The following is an 18,314-nucleotide window of genomic DNA, read 5'->3' on the forward strand; positions in this document are numbered from 1 at the left end:
GTTCCTGCTTTGGTGTAGTGGGCAGAGACACAATGCTGTTATATATTGAACCATATGGACCAGGAAAGTGCTAGGTTAGAAACGTACTGGCTGGATTTTACTTACCGAGATGAATTGGGGGCGGGACTGCTGCCTTCCGGGTTCTAGTCCCGCCCTCAGTGACGTCTGATGACCTGACGCTATTTTGCCCTGATTGGCCTTGTTACGCTTGGTCTGTGGGCTTACCGGCCAATTAAGGGAAAGCCGGTGTCAGATGACGTAGTTGATGACGTTTCATCTGCCAGTTTTCTTAAAGGCATATGCACCACACTTGTTTGACAGATAATTTGACAGTGTTTGACAGCATTGAGGTGCTGCCAAACACTGACAATCACTGTCCTTGCACCCAGGCTCTCCACTTACTCCCTCCTTAGGATAAAACAGATGGCAGCTGCAGCTGAGATTGCAGAAGCCATCTGTCACTTCTCCCGATGAGTTGAGGCTACACAAACACTTCACAGCTTGTCACCTGCAGAAACATCTAATCACAATAAAAATTACTTTCATAACATTTCCTTACCTCTGATACTAACCATTGTCACTTTGCATCCTTCACACCACTTCTGCAGCTGTCATCCAAACACCAACATAACAACAGACCCACAGCTCGCCTCACTTACCCTAGCGGGGTTCCTTGACGTCGGGAAGCCCGCTGCAGCAGTGGAAAAATTGGAAAAAGCCTCTTAACTGCCTATTAACTACCTGTTAACAGGCAGTTAATTGTTATAATCCTCTTACCACTGCTAGGAGTCGGATCCCTGTGCAAATCGGGGACCCGACTCCCAGGAAGGTTGAATGGAGGCGGGTTGGGAGCGGGTTCGGAACCCGCTCCCATTCTTTTTGACTTTCCCAGCAGTCCTGCCTCCAAACCCACCTCCTCAGGCAGCCCCCAAAGTTTCAAGGTAGGATAAGCCCCATCAATTCTGCCTTCAGCTGTCCTAGCAGTTGCAACTGAGGATGCATTTCTAAGATGCTTGACCAATTTGACCTTGAAGAGATATAAGCTACTTCTATACCCACCCCATTGATAAGTTGTTCTAAAAACCAACCATTCTTAAGTAATTTTTTCTTGCATCTTGTTTGAATCTGCTTCTTTTCAGCTTGTACTGATGTCTTCTTGTTCTGCTATCCTGTACCAAATCAAGTATCCCTGTCATGTTTTGGGATTTTTTTTCACCATTTTTCCACAGAAAGGATTTGGAAAAAAGTTATATTTAAATGTTGGGGTTTTTAAAGTAAAGTGTATTTGCACAAGTTTAAAGAAAGCACTGACATAAAGGGTAATTAAGATGCTAATGCCCTAGGCTTCTAAATTTCCCTCAAGACTGTAGTTGATAATCACCTCACACCCGAGGAGACCCTGGTCCCAACAGGTGCTTGGCAGTGTTGTCTTCTGGCATTGGCCTCATCTCTGGATGTAAACAGAGAAAAATGGGAACAAAAACAGACATTTTTAAACAGAAAGTTGTTAGGGCAAGTTTTCGGCAATTTCAGAAGGTTAAGAGTGCAGGAGTGTAGTAGGAAGTTGTTTTGTTTAAGCTAAGAAGATGACCCACTGATGTGGGGAAGTGTAAAATTCTCGTTATTTTGTATTATTACTTGAAGTTAAATTTTACTGATTGAACTAAGTGAGTCAATCATAACTGTTGCTCTGTATGTTTGCTTGCTGTGAAATAAAGCAATTTAACAATTTGTATCCGACCTCATCTTATTAAATGTTTTCATGGTCTGCCTTAAGATTGGAGTGACTAGCAGTGCTGTACTTGAGAGAATATTTAAGATCCTAAACTTATGACACGCTGACTGATCCAATACATCCCTGAACCTTGTTAATTTGAATCCCTCCATATATCCTCCTCAGTCTTCTCTCCAGTGACAAGAGTCCCAGTTCTGAATCCATTCTCATGTTTTATTTTCTAGTTCCCTTATCATTCTAGTAGCTCTTCTGTATGCTTTGTCCAACTTAGCCGCTATCCTTCCTGTAGTGAGAGCTCCAAAACTGCACACAATACTCAAGGTGCAGTCTGTTCAATGCTCTATACAGTGGAAGGATAACATCCATCAATGTACACCTTGTTACTTTTTTATACAACTTAACATCCCATTTCCTTTCTTCACAGCAGTCAGACATTGACATATGTCTTGAAGATTTATCTACTATGACTCCCAGATCCCTTTCCTGATTTGTCTTTGTCAGTATTTTCCCATTAATCCTATAATCCCTCTGCTTAATGAATATCCCTAAGTGCATAAATTTGAATTTTATCTACCTTAAACTGCAGCAGCCAGTTGTTCGCTCACCTCCCCAAATAGCCACCCCCCCTCCCCCACATAGGTGTAATCCATGAACTTTGAGATGAAGCTACTAACTCCCTCTTCCAGATACTGAGTTGGTTTCAATCAGGATGGCAGTCCCCAGACTACAATGAAGAAAATGTAGCCATGGTTCCTGCTCCTAATTGTAGTCCAGAGATTTTCTGTAAGCTGCATGTATGTAGTCATTGGGGGAAGGACATTATTGAGCAGCCGTGATGTTCCTCATGGTTGAGTAGTAAGTGTACACTGTTCTGGCTCATTGCTGTGAGGTATCATAGGACAGCAGGCTCCTATATTTAGCATGAGTTGATGCCTTCAACATCAACAACAATTTGCATTTACATAAGTGACTATAATGTAGTAAAACATTCCAAGGTGCTTCACAGGAGTGTTAGCAAACAAAAGTTGACATCGAGCCACATGAGGAGATATTAGGACAGTTGACCAAAAGCTTGGCCAAAGAGGTGGGTTTTAAGAAGGAGAGGTTTAGGGAGGAAATTCCAGAGCTTAGGACCACAGCAGCTGAAGGCACGGCCACCAATGGTGAAGCGATTGTAATCAGGGATACTCAAAAGGCCAGAATTGAAGGACTGCAGATATCTCCGATAAATGGATCTTTTTCAGGTTGGTAGGCTGTAACTAGTGGGGTGCCGCAAGGATTAGTGTTGTGGCCTTAGCTATTTACAATCTATATTAATGACCTAGATGAAGGGACCGAGTGTAATGAATCCAAGTTTGCTGACGATACATAGCTAGGTGGGACAGCAAGCTGCGAGGAGAACACAAAGGGCTCAATTTTAATTCCCGAGGCGGGTTGGAGGCGGGTTGCATGGTGGGCGGGTTCAGGAGCCGCTTCCGGTGGGAACAGCTGCAGAGTTGTGATTTTTATTAAAGTACCTTGTTCATTTCATGGAGGCGCGCTGGCCGGTCCAATGAGTGAGATTGGGTCGGCTGGCCGCCTCTGATGACGTCATAATAGCAGCTGCTTTTAAAGCTGCCATCCAGCCTGAGCCATTCTATTGTGGTTTCCTGCACTTCTTTTCAAAGCTATGACTTCTTCCAGAGGGAAGGCAGCTCCTCGTTTTAATGATGAGTCCCTCCAAGTTCTTGTGGATGCTGTCAGAGGGTGCAGGGAGATTCTCTTCCCTCTTGATGGCCGGAGGAAGCCTCCTCACCAGACCAAGGCAGCCTGGCTGTGCATTGCTCAGGAGGTGAGCGCAAGGTTCATTTATGCACGCTCATGGATCCAGTGCCAAAAAAGGTTTAATCTTGTGAGAACATCAAAAGTGCGTATCACATCTCACTTGCCTTCACTCTGCTTCCCTTCTCATCACCAGCACACTGCGTTGTAAGCCTCCTCCTTCACATCCGACCTTACTCTTACTTCCCTTGCACCCTTTCCTATCCATCTCTGTCTCTGCACTGAATCACCTCAGCATCCTGCCTATGCACCCCTTAGACTTGCCATCCAGAAAAAGGGGTTCGTGAAATACAGGAACAAGTGCAGGTGTCTCTGGAAGGGTTTGCCTCCAGGATTAGTGAGAGTGTGGAGAGAATGGAGGAGTCAATCTCTAACATCAGCACTGCCATGGTGGAGGCAATGGTGCATCAACTCACCACCATGGATAGGATGGCTACCTTCGTGGAAAGGATGGCTACCTCAGTGGAAAGGATGGCTACAGCCATGGAGGAAATAAGTCGCCAGAGTCAGGAAAACATGGTGACTGTTCAGAATAGAATGACATCTCTGGAGGAGCGATGGGCAACTATTGAGCAGAGAGACCAGAGCTTCATGGACGTCCTTTTGAGGAGGACTGCCAGTGCAGATACGGGTCTTCATGGCCCCCCCTGAAGTGCAGCAAGGTGCTCTCCTGCCACTTGTCAGCACTGAGATGCAGCTGACCCATGAGAAGGATGTTGTTGGCAGGACAGAAGGAAGTGTGGGCTCCTCTCAAAGCGCTCACACGACCATGTCAGAGACCCACTTTGCAGAAACAACTGAGATGGCCATTTCAGCCCCTGCCCAGCCACAGGAAGAGCAGACTGTTGAAGAGCCCTCCCAAGCTCCCAAATCCAGAGGATGCCTGCCAAAGATGTCTAAGTAGGCGCAGCATCCTAGTCAGCAAGGTGCCTCTACATCTGCTGAAGCCACAGGGGAAGCACCACGTAGAAGCACGCGTAAGAGAAAGATTAAGCACCTATAATCACAAGGGGACTCACTTGGGTGATGCTTTTTTTCCTGACTCTTGCTGGTATATTTTGTCATGTGTTAAAGATAAATTATGTCAAACAGTTGATTGTATGGCCTATGTGTTCTGGGAAATGACAAAAGTGCATTGAGGGCTCAGGGCAACTTGCATTTGTAATGCTGATAGTAAAAGTGGTAGGAAATAAGAGGGTATAGCAGAGATGAAGTATGATGTTGGACAAGTATCGCCTGCAATTAAAGAGCCATATGGTGGCCACCTATGGTCGAAGAGTAAGCTTATCACAGAATCACAGAATCACAGAATCTACAGTGCAGATAGAGGCCATTTCGGCCCATCGAGCCTGCACCGACACATATCCCACCCTATCCCTGTAACCACATGTATTTAATCCCCTAACACTAAGGGTCAATTTATCATAGCCAAATCAACCTAACCTGCACATCTTTGGACTGTGGGAGGAAACCGGAGCACCCGGAGGAAACCCACGCAGACACAGGGAGAATGTGCAAACTCCACACAGACAGTCGCCCGAGGCCAGATTTGAACCCGGGTCCCTGGCGCTGTGAGGCAACAGTGCTAACCACTATGCCACCGTGCCCCCCTATGTGGCATAGCAGTGTGCATACCCTGGTTGATGGGCAACAGTGAACTGGAGGGATGCTGCATTGGTCACAACAGGGCACGCAAGGCTCCCCTCGTCCTACTCCTCTTCCCAGGAAGATCTGTGGTGAGCCTCGCGGCTGCTACTCCCCCGATTATGAGGACCATGATGAGAGGGCATAAATGTTTCCCATCCCCTTGCTATAGATTTCATTTGAGGTAACAATCTTGCAAGCGCACAGTCGAAGTGGCGTGACATTATTCCATTCATGACACACTGCAGATGGGTGTCAGCATGAACAGTCAGAAGGTCAGTAGATGTGCAAAATGTTATCCCATACCTACAACAGCAAAGTTGTTGCATTTGAATGTCAGCCATGTTTCAGGGGTGCTTTTAAAGCACTCCACCATGCATACAAATCATGTCCTCCAGCAACTTGTCTCCTTGAACCTGCCCTGTTTCTGACTAGTTGGGAAACAGGAGCCAGAAGCAGGAAAATGGGAAACCACTATAAAACTAGGATTAGCAAAGCAGTTAACAGGCTGTTAACTGCCTTAAATACTTGTCCCACCGGTTGGAGACGGGTCAGTTTAGGAGCGGTTAAACAGACACTCAGGAAAATCGGGTGGGGTGGCATGGAGGCGGGTTGGGTGTCGGAAGCCATTTTTCCCAACAGACCCGCCTCCTCAGGGCTATTAAAATCAAGTCCAAAGAGTCTGCAAAGGGATATAGATAGACTAAGTGAATGGGCAGTAAGATGGCAGATGGAGTCTAATGTAGGGAAATGTGAGGTTATTCACTTTGGTAGGAAGAATAGAAAAACAGAATATTTTTTAAATGGTGAGAAACTTTCAAATGTTGGTGTTCAGAGAGATTTGGGTGTCCTCGTGCAAGAAACACAGACAGCATGCAGGTGTGGCAAGCAATTAGGAAGGCAAATGGCATGATGGCCTTTATTGCAAGGGGGTTGGAGTATAAGAGTGAGGAAGTCTTATTACAATTGTACAGGGCCTTGGTGAGACCACACCTGGAGTACAATGCACAGTTTTGGGCTCCTTATCTAAGGAAGGATATATTTGCCTTGAAGGCGGTGCAACGAAGGTTCACTAGATTGATTCCTGGGATGAGAGGGCTGTCCTATGATGAGAGATTGTGTAGAATGGGCCTATACTCTCTGAAGTTTAGAAGAATGAGAGGTCATCTCATTGAAACATACAAGATTCTGAAAGGGATTAACAGGGTAGATGCTGAGAGGTTGTTTCCCTTGGCTGGAGTGTCCAGAACTAGGAGGCATAGTCTCAAGATAAAGTGTAGGCCATTTAAGACTGAGATGAGAAAGAATGGCCCAGTAATTCCGTTCCAAACGCGTGAGTACGGTCGGGGTACTCTCGCGTCTGGCCGGAGGAAATGCCGGTTTTCAGCATGCACAGCGCATGCGGGGAAAACCGGCATTTCCTGTCCTCTGAACGAAGGGGTTCAGAGGCACAGCGCGTGCGACTGCACAGGCAGCGCGTGCGCAGTGAACTTCGTCGATTTCATTCATGGATTCAGTGAGGTTAAGTCCTTACAACTTACACATGAAAAAAGCATGTGTAAAGTTGCTCCAGAGGCTGCGGAGGAAGATATATTTTATCGTGGAGCTTCTGAAAGGCAATATTTTTGTTTGGGAAAGGGAGGAAAGTTATTTTAAGAAATGATGAGGTAAGTTTTAAAGTTTAATTTTTTTTTATTTTTTTTAACGGGTTTTCAGTACTGTAGGTAGAAGGAGCAATTGTGGCTGTGTGAATTGAATTTGCTGTGTTTATTAAATGTGAAAATGACTGTTCTAAAATGAGTAATGTAACATTTCCAATATTTTTAAGAAAGAAACTTTTCATCAGTAATATATTCTTTTAAGTAATTATGTATGTATGTCCGTATATATTCCTTTACGTATATGTATATATTCCTTTACTTATGTGTATGAATGTATGTATTTAATTATGATTTTCCAATAAGTTCTCTGAAAGTCATAATTAAATACATACATTCATACACATAAGTAAAGGAATATATACATATACGTAAAGGAATATATACGGACATACATACATAATTACTTAAAAGAATATATTACTGATGAAAAGTTTCTTTCTTAAAAATGTTGGAGTCATTTTCACATTTAATAAACACAGCAAATTTAATTCACATAGCCACAATTGCTCCTTCTACCTACAGTACTGAAAACCCGTTTTAAAAAACAAAAATAAACTTTAAAACTTACCTCAGCATTTCTTAAAATAACTTGCCTCCCTTTCCCAAACAAAAATATTGCCTTTCAGAAGCTCCACGATAAAATATATCTTCCTCTGCAGCCACTGTACTCATGCTTTTTTCATGTGTAAGTTGTAAGGATTTAGCCTCACTGAAAGCATGAATGAAACTGGCGAATTTTACTGCGCACGCGCTGCCTGTGCAGTCGCACGCGTTCTGCCTCTGAACCCCTTTGTTCAGAGGACAGGAAATGCCGGTTTTCCCCGCATGCGCTGTGCATGCTGAAAACCGGCATTTCCTCCGGCCAGACGCGTGAGTACCCCGACCGTACTCACGCGTTTGGAACGGAATTACTGGGCCAACATTTTACATGTCAATAAAATGAAAAATTTAACAATTGCACGATTTGCCCCCTCGCATCTGCGACTGAGGGTCCAAGGAGGTGCATTGCGCAAGAGGTCATCGTCGTACATATCCTCACACTGTTCCCTTTCGGGAACTGTATGAAGTGGTGGAAGGATTTCTGGCCATGTTAATGCTCCTTCCGTGACCATAACCATCTTCATACCAGCCATTAGGGTGGTTAGTCCTATGGCGTGAGGGTTTTACGGGCTCCCATAACCCATCTGAGGGGGGGGCCACCCACACCCGCGGACGCAAGTATCCCGCTGGATGTCCACCCAGAATTTATAGTTGGAGCTCCGACTCCACTTGCCGGGACTGTCTGGAGCGGGGTTCGAAACCCTACTCCTTCTGGCCCAGCGGCGGGGATGCTTACCGCTACGCAAAAGGCCCACTCCGCGCAAAAGGTGACACCCATACGTTTCCTGCGCCTTTTCCCTCCCCATGACTGGAGCCCTATGCTGCCACTTGAAAGGCCAAGCTATCATCTGTCCTTTTTGCGGTGCCTTGGACTTCTCATTACCAATGATGAGCAGGCGCTGCGCCTCAACCTCGTTGAGGAGATTGCTGAAGTCATCATCAGTTCAATTGTGAGTTCTTTTAATGCCGTGAATTATGCTCATTCCAGCCATTTCACATTGCTAATCGGAGTGGGCCTTTGGCGTAGCGGTAGGATCCCCGCCGCTGGGCCAGATGGGGTAAGGTTTCGAACCCCGCTCCAGACAGTCCCGGCAAGTGGAGTCGGAGCTCCGGCTCTAAATTCTGGGTTGACATCCAGTGGGATATTTGCGTCCGTGGGTGTGGGTGGCCCCCCCTCCTCGTATAGCTTGTGGGAGCCCGTAAAACCCTCCCGCCATAGGACTAACCACCCTAATGGCTGGTACAAAGATGGTTACGGTCACGGAAGGAGCGTTAATCATGGCCATAAATCTTTCCACCACTTCATACAGTTCCCCAAAGGGAACAGTGTGAAGACACGTATGACGACGACGTTGCTAAATAAATAAATGGAATGAAAAAAATTCTTTCAGGGCTTTTAAAAGTCTTTAAATTGCTTTAATTCTGTTTAAAACTACTTCAGATTCTTCAAAATAATGTAAACGTTTTTAAAAGTTTATAAAAGTTACCAAAAGCTTCATAAATATACCAAAAACCTATTTGAAATGCTGCTCTGCATGTAAAAATGCTTAGCAGCTTGTGAGAAACATTGGGGGCATGTCCCATTAAACTGAGACCTCAAGGGGCGTGTCTCAGTTGCACAGTGCGCTACAGGCTTCGCGCTGGCTGCACTCCTGGGCGGCGTGACGTCAGACGCTGCCCGGGATTCTTCTGTTTCAAAAAGGAATTCCAGGCGTCCCTGGAGGTGAACAGCAGGCACGTCGGGTAAGTGCAGATCGGGGGCTTGCACGCGCGGCAAGCCCCCGATCCGAATTTCTGCCCCAATGTCTTCACTCAGAGGGTTGTGAATCTTTGGAATTCTCTGCCCCAGAGGGCTGTGAATGCTGAGTCTTTGAGTATATTCAAGGCTGAGATAGATAGATTTTTGGACTCTAGGGGAATCAAGGGATAAGGAGATCGAGCGGGAAAGTGGAGTTGAGGTTGATGATCAGCCATGATCTTATTGAATGGCGGAGCAGGCTCAAGGGGCCGTATGGCCTACTCTTGCTCCTATTTCTTATGTTCTTATCTCAGAGGGTTGTAGGGTTGAAGGAGGTTACAGAGATAGGGAGGGGCAAAGCCTCAAGAAAAGAGAATTGAAAACTGGGAGGTGGATGTGTGGTCCAAGTTTTGAAAGTTAACTGCAGAAAACATCTAGTTGGGTGGGACTTTTTCGAACTATTTTAAAGTGATGGTGAGAAATCAAATATCCATTGCTATACTCATTCTATTAATGAATTGATTTTGCTTCTGTGTTATTGCCACCTCTTAAACACTCATTGTAGTTTTCAGCCTGAAATATATAGGCCGGAATTTTCTGGGGGGGTCAGCGGGTTGGATTGGTGGCGGGTTGGGTGGGAAAGTGTTTTTTTTTGACAGCGGGCTGCGACCCCGCTGTCAACCCGCCGCAACGCGCCTTTCCCAATGTCGGGTCTGTCAGCGTTGAGCAGACCCGATGGACAGCGGCGGGCGACCTAGTTAAACTCATTATAATCTACTTAACAGGCTTTTTAAACTTACTTTTTAACTTCAACTTCATGGCCACGGGAACCACACTGTTCGGGGACCACATCTGTCAACCTGAGGCGGGAGTTCAGTGGCCATTGCTCCAGCTGATTACTTGACAGCTTCAAATGTACAGTAAAAGCTCCCACCTGACAGATCATTACCTTCCTCAGCCACAAGCTGTTTCTCAGTCCATTTCCAGCACAGATTCTGCAAGCTTTCCACTTTCCATCCACTCTTACCTCATTGGAAGAACTCTCTCACCATTGTCAGAATGCTTCTGTCATCTGTACTTCACCTGCCATCTATTCCACCAACATGGGTGCCCTTTATACTGTCTCACCTTGGTCCTCAGAACCCGACCACGATCAGCCTCAACACCAACAACACCAACCTTCTCTGCAATCACCTGATGCTGCACAGGACACAGGGCATCATCACCCGACCACATTGCTGCCTGGGAGGCCAGGGATGGCCTCACAATGGCCAGATTTACTTTACTTGATGCTGTACACCCTGGCTGCCACATGATGCACCAGGTTGGCACCACCCCACACCAATACGATAAAGCATCCCTACAATGCCCAAGCCATTCCTTTCACACCACCATTGCGGGGGGTACTGTATGCCTCACCATTCACTGCAACTCACTAAGTCATTTCCAAAGGTGTGAACAAATCTGTCCAAGAACGGAAAGTGTTGAAAATAAATGTTTCAATGTTTGACAGCACATTAACAGAAACTTTACATGAACTTTGGATAAAACAGCCAAGTGGCTACCCTTATGTGTTGTTAGTTGGTATGATTGCACTAGGATGAGGGTGAGTGTGAGGGGTGGCTAGTGAGATGGGGATGTGATAATCTAGACAGAGAGAGAGGGATGGGTGGAGGTGCAAAGTAAGTTGGTGTGAGTAAGGATGTGCAGGAGTAGGGTAGGTAAGGCAGAGTGATGGGGATGTGATGAAGGTGAGTGTGGCTTTGTACAAACGTTTTGTAATCTAATGAGATAATTGAAAGGTTTGCAGCACTGCACTCAGGTCCTCCTGATGACATCCCTGCTTGTGACCTTCTTTGCAACGTGCAATCAGGCTACGTTGTCTCCTGAGGAGGTCTCTTCCGCCCATGGGAAGGGAAGAGGACCTCCCTGTGTGCTGTGACTCCCTCCATAAGCATATGGAGGGAGTCATGGGAGAACCTGGGTGCAGCTCTGCACCTTTGTGCAGTGCTTGTCAGTGTTTGCAGGACCTCAATGCTGTAGAACACTGACAGCACAAATGTCAAAAGTAAGGTGGCCATGGTCTCTGTAAGGAAACCGGCTGATGATGCATCATGAATGACGTCACTAGACCCGCTTCCTCTAATTGGACCGGGAAACGCGCTGGGTGGGCTTAACAAGCCCTATCAATGGAAATTCATTTTTCAGAGCGGGATGGAGCCAGCAGTAAGGTTGGGACCTGGCACCGAAATCGCCTGCCCCGGACCCGCCGAGGTAAGGAAAATCTCAACCAATGCCTATTAATGAGTTAATTTCCCCCTATTTCACAGAGGTCAGGTGTTATGAGGTAATTTTTCTGTTCAATGCGACCAGCAAAACCAAAAAAAAAAGGCAGAACATGCATAGTTCAGGAAAGCTTTGATCTGCATGGTTTGACTGTTGTTTTTATTAACCTAATATCTCCTTATGTGGCTCGCTGTCAAATGTTGTTTTTGTTGTTGTACTTGGGTAGGGACATGTCCAGCAGGTTATTCAAAGTATTTAGCAAATATCAATAAATCAAGTCATTCCATTCAACTCAAAATGCTATGAAAGTAACAATCTGTCCAACTAAAGCAGTTGAGGGAAATACAATTTTAATATTTTATTTCCGTATATATCAAAAGGCCTTCTCCTGAGGTGTGAAAATTAACCAGATTGCAAAGTACAGTATATTTTATACAACTTGCAGAAACAGCTAGGAGTCACTGATCTTAACCCAGTGTGTGCAGTGACCAACAAGAGAGAGTTTAACAGACAAAAATGCTTCATTTTTTCATAGTTGCTTTTGCTGCTGGGACTCTGCTCCCACCTGATCTTTTGGACTTCACCACTCTGGGACTCTGCTGCCGAAACTCTGCTACTGGACAAACCTGGAGGTTACTGTCTATCATTGAAAGATAACCTTTATTTATTTGAAGTCAGTTCGTTTTCCTGGGCTATGATGGAAATGAGCATAGACGGAGCAGGGGAGTGGACCAAAGAAGCATTCGATTATGATTCTGCAATAGTGAGGAGTTTTGGCAGAAGACAGCAGGGCTATTTGTGCTCAGTAATATAGGGCTTCCCAACCCAATATGAGGCTGCTTGGGTAAAGTACTCCCTTTCAGGCAGGCTTCTGCCCTAAATACATTAAAATTGCTTATGTCCAAGTATCTTTCATGGAAAAAATTCCCACAGAATCCCGAACCATGACATTTTGCTTGACTAATTGATATTTTTGAGGAAATCATAGTATATATAGATAAAAGGAATATGATAGTAAGCTAAGTGCTTTTGTAAGCAGTGTAGTTTAATTAGGCAGCTAAAGATTGACACCTTGTCTAGTCAAGCCTGTCCTTGGATCATTTCGAGTAAGGAAGCACCCAGGCATTCTTGTTATCTTATGTTTTATGGGATGGTTTTAGGGCGACTTGCAAGGCAGAGGTCAGGTGTTATCTAGGAGTAGAACAGATGGCTATTAGGCAGAGACAAAGATCACAATTAATTGGAAGCCTTTCAGGGGAACATTTGATTGGAAGCCTTTCAGGGGAACATTTGATTGGAAGCCTTTCAGGGGAACATTTGATTGGAAGCCTTTCAGGGTGTATTTTTAATGTATTTAAGGAAGACGTAAAGCCTAGATTATTTAGAATGTTCTCCGAGCGGAACTGGACACGCTCAAGGCAAGGCATAGCAAGTTTGATCACTTTGTAACCTTGTGATGTTAACAGATTGTATCTGTCTTTAACTGACTATACTATAAATATAACTGTTGTATTTTAACTTCTTTATTTCTTGTATTGTAGTTTCTTTTATAACTGTAATAAAGATATATACTTTAGAAAAAGGTCCCTCTAGTCTGAATATTACAGACCAAATCTAATATAAATCACTTACAATGATGGATGTATATATGAAGCAGAAACTCTGCTCCTGTGAATCTATGAATGTTCATATTGTATAATAAAAATTTTAATCCAGAGAAACTACAGAAAGCTTAGAATTTAACAGCTTGTAGATTATACATGAAAGGGAAGATGGAGGAATGTAATGAGTTGCATAATTTTAAGGACCTTGCAAAGAATGAGATAGAATAAGAGAAGATGGGATAGGTATTGATTTCAACACAGTGAAGATGCAGGACAATTTCTTTTAAATCAACAGAAAAATATTTTTATTTATATTTCCCCCCTCTTTAGATTGCCTCCTAGACAATGGTATTTCTTGACCAAAAAAAGACAGGTGACTTGCCACAAGGCCTCTGCCGACATCACTCTGGTATCTGTGAAATGTACACAAGAGCAATCCTGTTATTACTGTCCCTCTAATTTTCCACTCCACACCATTCATTGGTTTTCCTCCTTCTGGAGAAAACCCCTTTATTGCAGACCTCCCACTAAAAGTCCAGTAGAGAATGGGAAAACATGAGAGGACACAGATTTAAGGTGATTGGTAAAAAGAACCAGAGGTGATGTGACGAAAATGTTTTAATGCAATGAGTGGTTAGGATTTAGAATGCACTGGTGGTGGTGGATACAGATTCAATAGTAGCCTTCAAAATGGAATTGGATAGTTTCTTGAAGGAGAAAAAAATTGCAGGGATATGAGGAAAGAGCGGGGGAGTGGGACTAACTGGATTGCTCTTCAAAAGAGTGGGCGCAGACTCTATGGGCCGAATGGTCTCCTTCTGTGCTGTACTATTCTGTGATTCTATGATGTGCAGGAATTGCAGGATCACATTTTCACTTCACAAACATGCTATTCTGACAGGTTACATTGAATAGTAAATGTAACCAAATCTATTATTTTAAGACTTCCAATCTTCTTAAATGTACATAAACTTCTGAAAGTGTAAGAAATTTGTTGGTAAGGTCAAATAAAAGAACTAGGATGGACCAAATTGTCTTCCTCATCAGTATACATCTTGTGAATTTGTAAAATGTTAAATGATCACATATAGTAGAGTAATGAAATGCTAAATGTACATAGAAGCAGTGCCATTCTTATTGTACTATTAACAAAATCTACCAGTTATATAGTCTTATAAAATTAGTCTAAATGTTTTTTCTGTGAAGGTCCTTACATAAATGCAATGAGGATGATATATAATAATTTTCATTGTTTTATAGTGTATTATTTTCATTCCATAAATTGCAACAGCAACAACTTGCATTTATATAGTGCCTTTAACATAGCTAATTGCCCCAAGGTGCTTCACAGGAGTATTATAAAACAACATTTTGACACCGAGCCACATAAGGAGAAATTAGGGCAGATGACCAAAAGCTTGGTCAAAAAGGTACGTTTTAAGGAGCGTCTTAAAGGAGGAAAGCGAGGTAGAGAGGCAGAGAGTTTTCGGGAGGGAATTCCAGAGCTTAAGGCCTCTGCAGATGAAGGCACGGCCACCAATGGTGGAGCGATTGAAATCAGGGATGCTAAAGAGGCCAGGATTAGAGGAGCGCAGATATCTCGGAGGGTTGTCGGCAATGTTCCCTTTAAGCTGTGTGGCTGTGCAGCACTCTGGAACTCCCACGTAGCCAGCTCACCGGCTTTTAAATGCAAAAACCGTGCATGTGTGGATTTTTGAATGGGCTGGGCAGCCCGTTAAAGGGGCCAGGAGGCCCAAAAAAAATTAGAGGGAGCATTGGTTGTGAAGCTGGAGGAGATTAGAGATTGGGAGGGGCAAGGCCGTGAAGGGATTTGAAAACAAGGATGAGAATTTTAAAATTGAGACGTCGCTTAACCAGAAGCCAATGTAGGTTTGTGAGGACAGGGGTGATGGATGAATGGAACTTGGTGCGAGTTAGGACATGGGCAGCTGAGTCTTGGATGACTTCAACTGTTATAGATTAGATTTACAGTGAAACCTTACTTAAAGACTATCTGAATGAAAAGGTGCACCCATCTATAATGACAGCTTAGTGACAGACTCAACAATATACTAATAATTTAGACTTGGTTGTGCATTGAAAAGTATTGACTGGAGGCAAGACCCTTCCTCACAAATAGGAAAGGAAAAGGTACTCATGACAGACGTTTTATTTTACTGTATTTTGTAGAAATAATATGTACATAGTTCTATGGTTTAATACAAGCAGAAGAAACCAAGCAGCAATTTAGAGTGTATGATGCCATGCTATTTTTCAGATTACTCTAACCCAACCACTCTTTTCCAGATGAGCTATAAAGCAGAATAAATGCAACTATTTTTTTTTGTAAGTGTTGAAATGATTAATAGACCTCAAATATAAGTTTCAGTTGAAATCATTCCACTTTTGGATCATCACCAAAAGAAAAGTAACATCTGGAGATGGAGACACTGCAATTTTCAAGTACTTTGATTTATCCTTCACTTTTGTTTGATTCCTTGCTCGGGTAATTTGCAATGAATTCATCTTGGCCCAAATTTGTGGTGGGTAATAACAGCGAACGAACAGCGTTTGTTATTACCCCTTTGAAACTGACCGCAACTTCAGGATGTAGTGCATGCGCATCTAAACGCGGAAATTCTGTGGTTGTGGTCAGTCATTCACTGCTCCGACACTGCGCTGCAGCACCCCCCACCCCCACAGCCGGCAATCAGTGTAATCTGTCAATTCAGGGAAACCGACAAAAACTTTGGCACTTCTGTGGTAGTACCGCTGTTAAATACACCACTAAAAGTTAGAGCTTTCTGGATTAGGTGTAACTAGGATTTTAACAGCGTATTGACTGCTAAACAAAGGTCCTGAAAAACGAATTTTAATTTTGTGGAGTGTCAAATTTATCCATTTGAATAAAAATTTAAATTTTTAAGAAACTTCAAAAAAAAATTAACTTTTTAAAAAAGGTTTGTTCATCTTTATTTCAGGTTTGCCTTTACCCCATGTGAGAGCCCCAATCTTTCTCTCTCTAACATTTAAGAAAAGTTAGGCCTGAATTTTTACCTTTACGACGTGTTGGCAGCCGTGGATCACATTGGGAACCCAGAAGTTGGCTTTTTAATGAGGCCACTGCAATTGAATCAGACTCCTGGGTTTCCCGACCAATTAACGGGAGCGGGCGTGATGACGTCACGTATGACTCGAATTCAACTGAGGAATTTAAAGGAGCAATTCACAGGTGACAGTTGAAGGTTGGTGCAGGTTGAAGATAGGTTGTTGGCGTAGAGAGTGGATTAAGGAAATGCTGAGTTGGTTGTTGGTAAATAATTTGATACTGCTGTATAATAAAAATTGCAGGCTCAATGAAAGAAAGCTGCCCCGAGATTCAGTGATGCCTCCCTGAAAATCCTGCCCCAAGGAGTCAGGGCCCGCAGGTGCGTCCTGATCCTTGCTGATGGGAGGAAGAGGCCAACTGGCCAGACAAAGAAGGCATGGCTGGAGATCTCGGAAGACGTGAGCAGCAGGAGTGTGGTAGGCAGGCGTGTGGTAGGCAGGTCCTGGATACAGTGCAGGAAGCGCTTTAATGACCTCATGAGGTCAGGAAAGGTGAGTACAATGCCACATCCAACTATATATTGATGCGCTTGTCACCCCAACCCCATCATTCTGCCTTCCCAAGCCTACTCCTGCACATCACTCCTCATACCAACCCACCTTGTAAGTGCATCCATCCCTCTCTGTCTATGCACCTACTCACATCCCCATCTGATTATCCACCACTGACACTCACCCTCCTCTTAATGCAATGTCACTCCTTCCCTCATAGTCACCCTCTACAGATGTTCCCCATCCATCCCACTCATTCCATGTCTCTCACGCAAAGGTTTCTTGTTTCCATCCTTGCAGGAGAAGAGAGAACACCCAGGAGAGGCAGAGAACTGGAGGTGGCCCTCCAGTCATGACCCCACTGACTGCAGCAGAGGAGGAGGCGCTGGAGATAAGCAGAGTTGCGGAGCTGCAAGCGGTGGAAGATGGAGCAAGGGGGATTGCCCAGCTACCTGGTGACAGAATAAAATATCACACAGCCACATGGCATATAAAATGTTACTCATGTTGATTTGATGTCAGCAGCCAGTGAAATATGATCATGCACATAATGGTAATTTAAAACATTCTTATCATAACAGTTCTAATTCATGTCTTTACTCACTCAGAGGCCCATCAAGTGTCCCCCCACTATTCAGCCAGAGGGGGAAGACGACTCCTCAGAGGAAGTCGCGGACTCTGAGGGTGCACCATCACAGGATCCATGTACATCAAGCACCAGTGCAAATAAACACACGTTGGTGGGTCTACCAAGTCAGAAAGTAGTGTTGTCACCTGGTGTCTCACACATCACGTGTGCAGGAGTAGATGGTAGAGACAGGGACAGTGGAGAGTCCTCATCGGAGTGCGCAGAACACTCCAAGCAGCGCTCACCTGGATGAAGATGCTGAACCTCGGGGGCTGTCGACAAAGCAACAGGAAATGAGGGAGGCTCTGGCAGGATTTTCAGCCACGATGTGCTTGCTTACAGGGAGAACGGAGGAGTCCATCTCCAGCATGATTGGCATGATGTCGCAGGCCATGATGTTTCATCCATGGAAAGGGTGACCACCTGCATGGAGCATCAAACGCGGCATTCAAACGAGTTCATGCTTGCTCTGACCAACAGCTTGCACACTCTGAATGCCACCTTAACAAGGATGGATAAAAACCTAGATTTGGCTGTTCACCGCCCCACAGATGTGCAGCAATGTGCTCTCCAGCTCCTCGTTAGCAGGGAATTGTGGGTGGGCCATGAGAGGGGACATGGAAGTGGGGACTCTGTTCAAAGTGCTCCCACTTCTCCCCCGTTTCCCCCCACCTCAGTCAGAGCCCCACATGCTGCCTCATGTCCCGATGGCCGAGTTTGTCCCTGCACAGGTGCAGGAGGAGCAGTGTTTGGCGGGGCGTGCTCCAAAATCCAGATGATGTTGGCCAAAAGTATCTAAAGAGTCAGAGCAGGGAAATGAGCAGCCTGCCTCTACCTCTGCTGAAGCCACAGAGGTTGCACGGTGTAGGAGTAACAGGAAGAGGAAGATTAAAGATTCTAGATGCACAAGGTTATGCACATGGGTGTGTAACAAAATGTTAGATTGTTAAGTTTCTGTTTACTTTTTGAGCCACATAGAATTATTTATTTGCAGCAC

The sequence above is a fragment of the Somniosus microcephalus genome, chromosome 1 (assembly GCF_052327205.1).
Source record: "Somniosus microcephalus isolate GS21.2 chromosome 1, FLI_Smic_1.0, whole genome shotgun sequence".
In the NCBI taxonomy this organism is placed as follows: domain Eukaryota; kingdom Metazoa; phylum Chordata; class Chondrichthyes; order Squaliformes; family Somniosidae; genus Somniosus; species Somniosus microcephalus.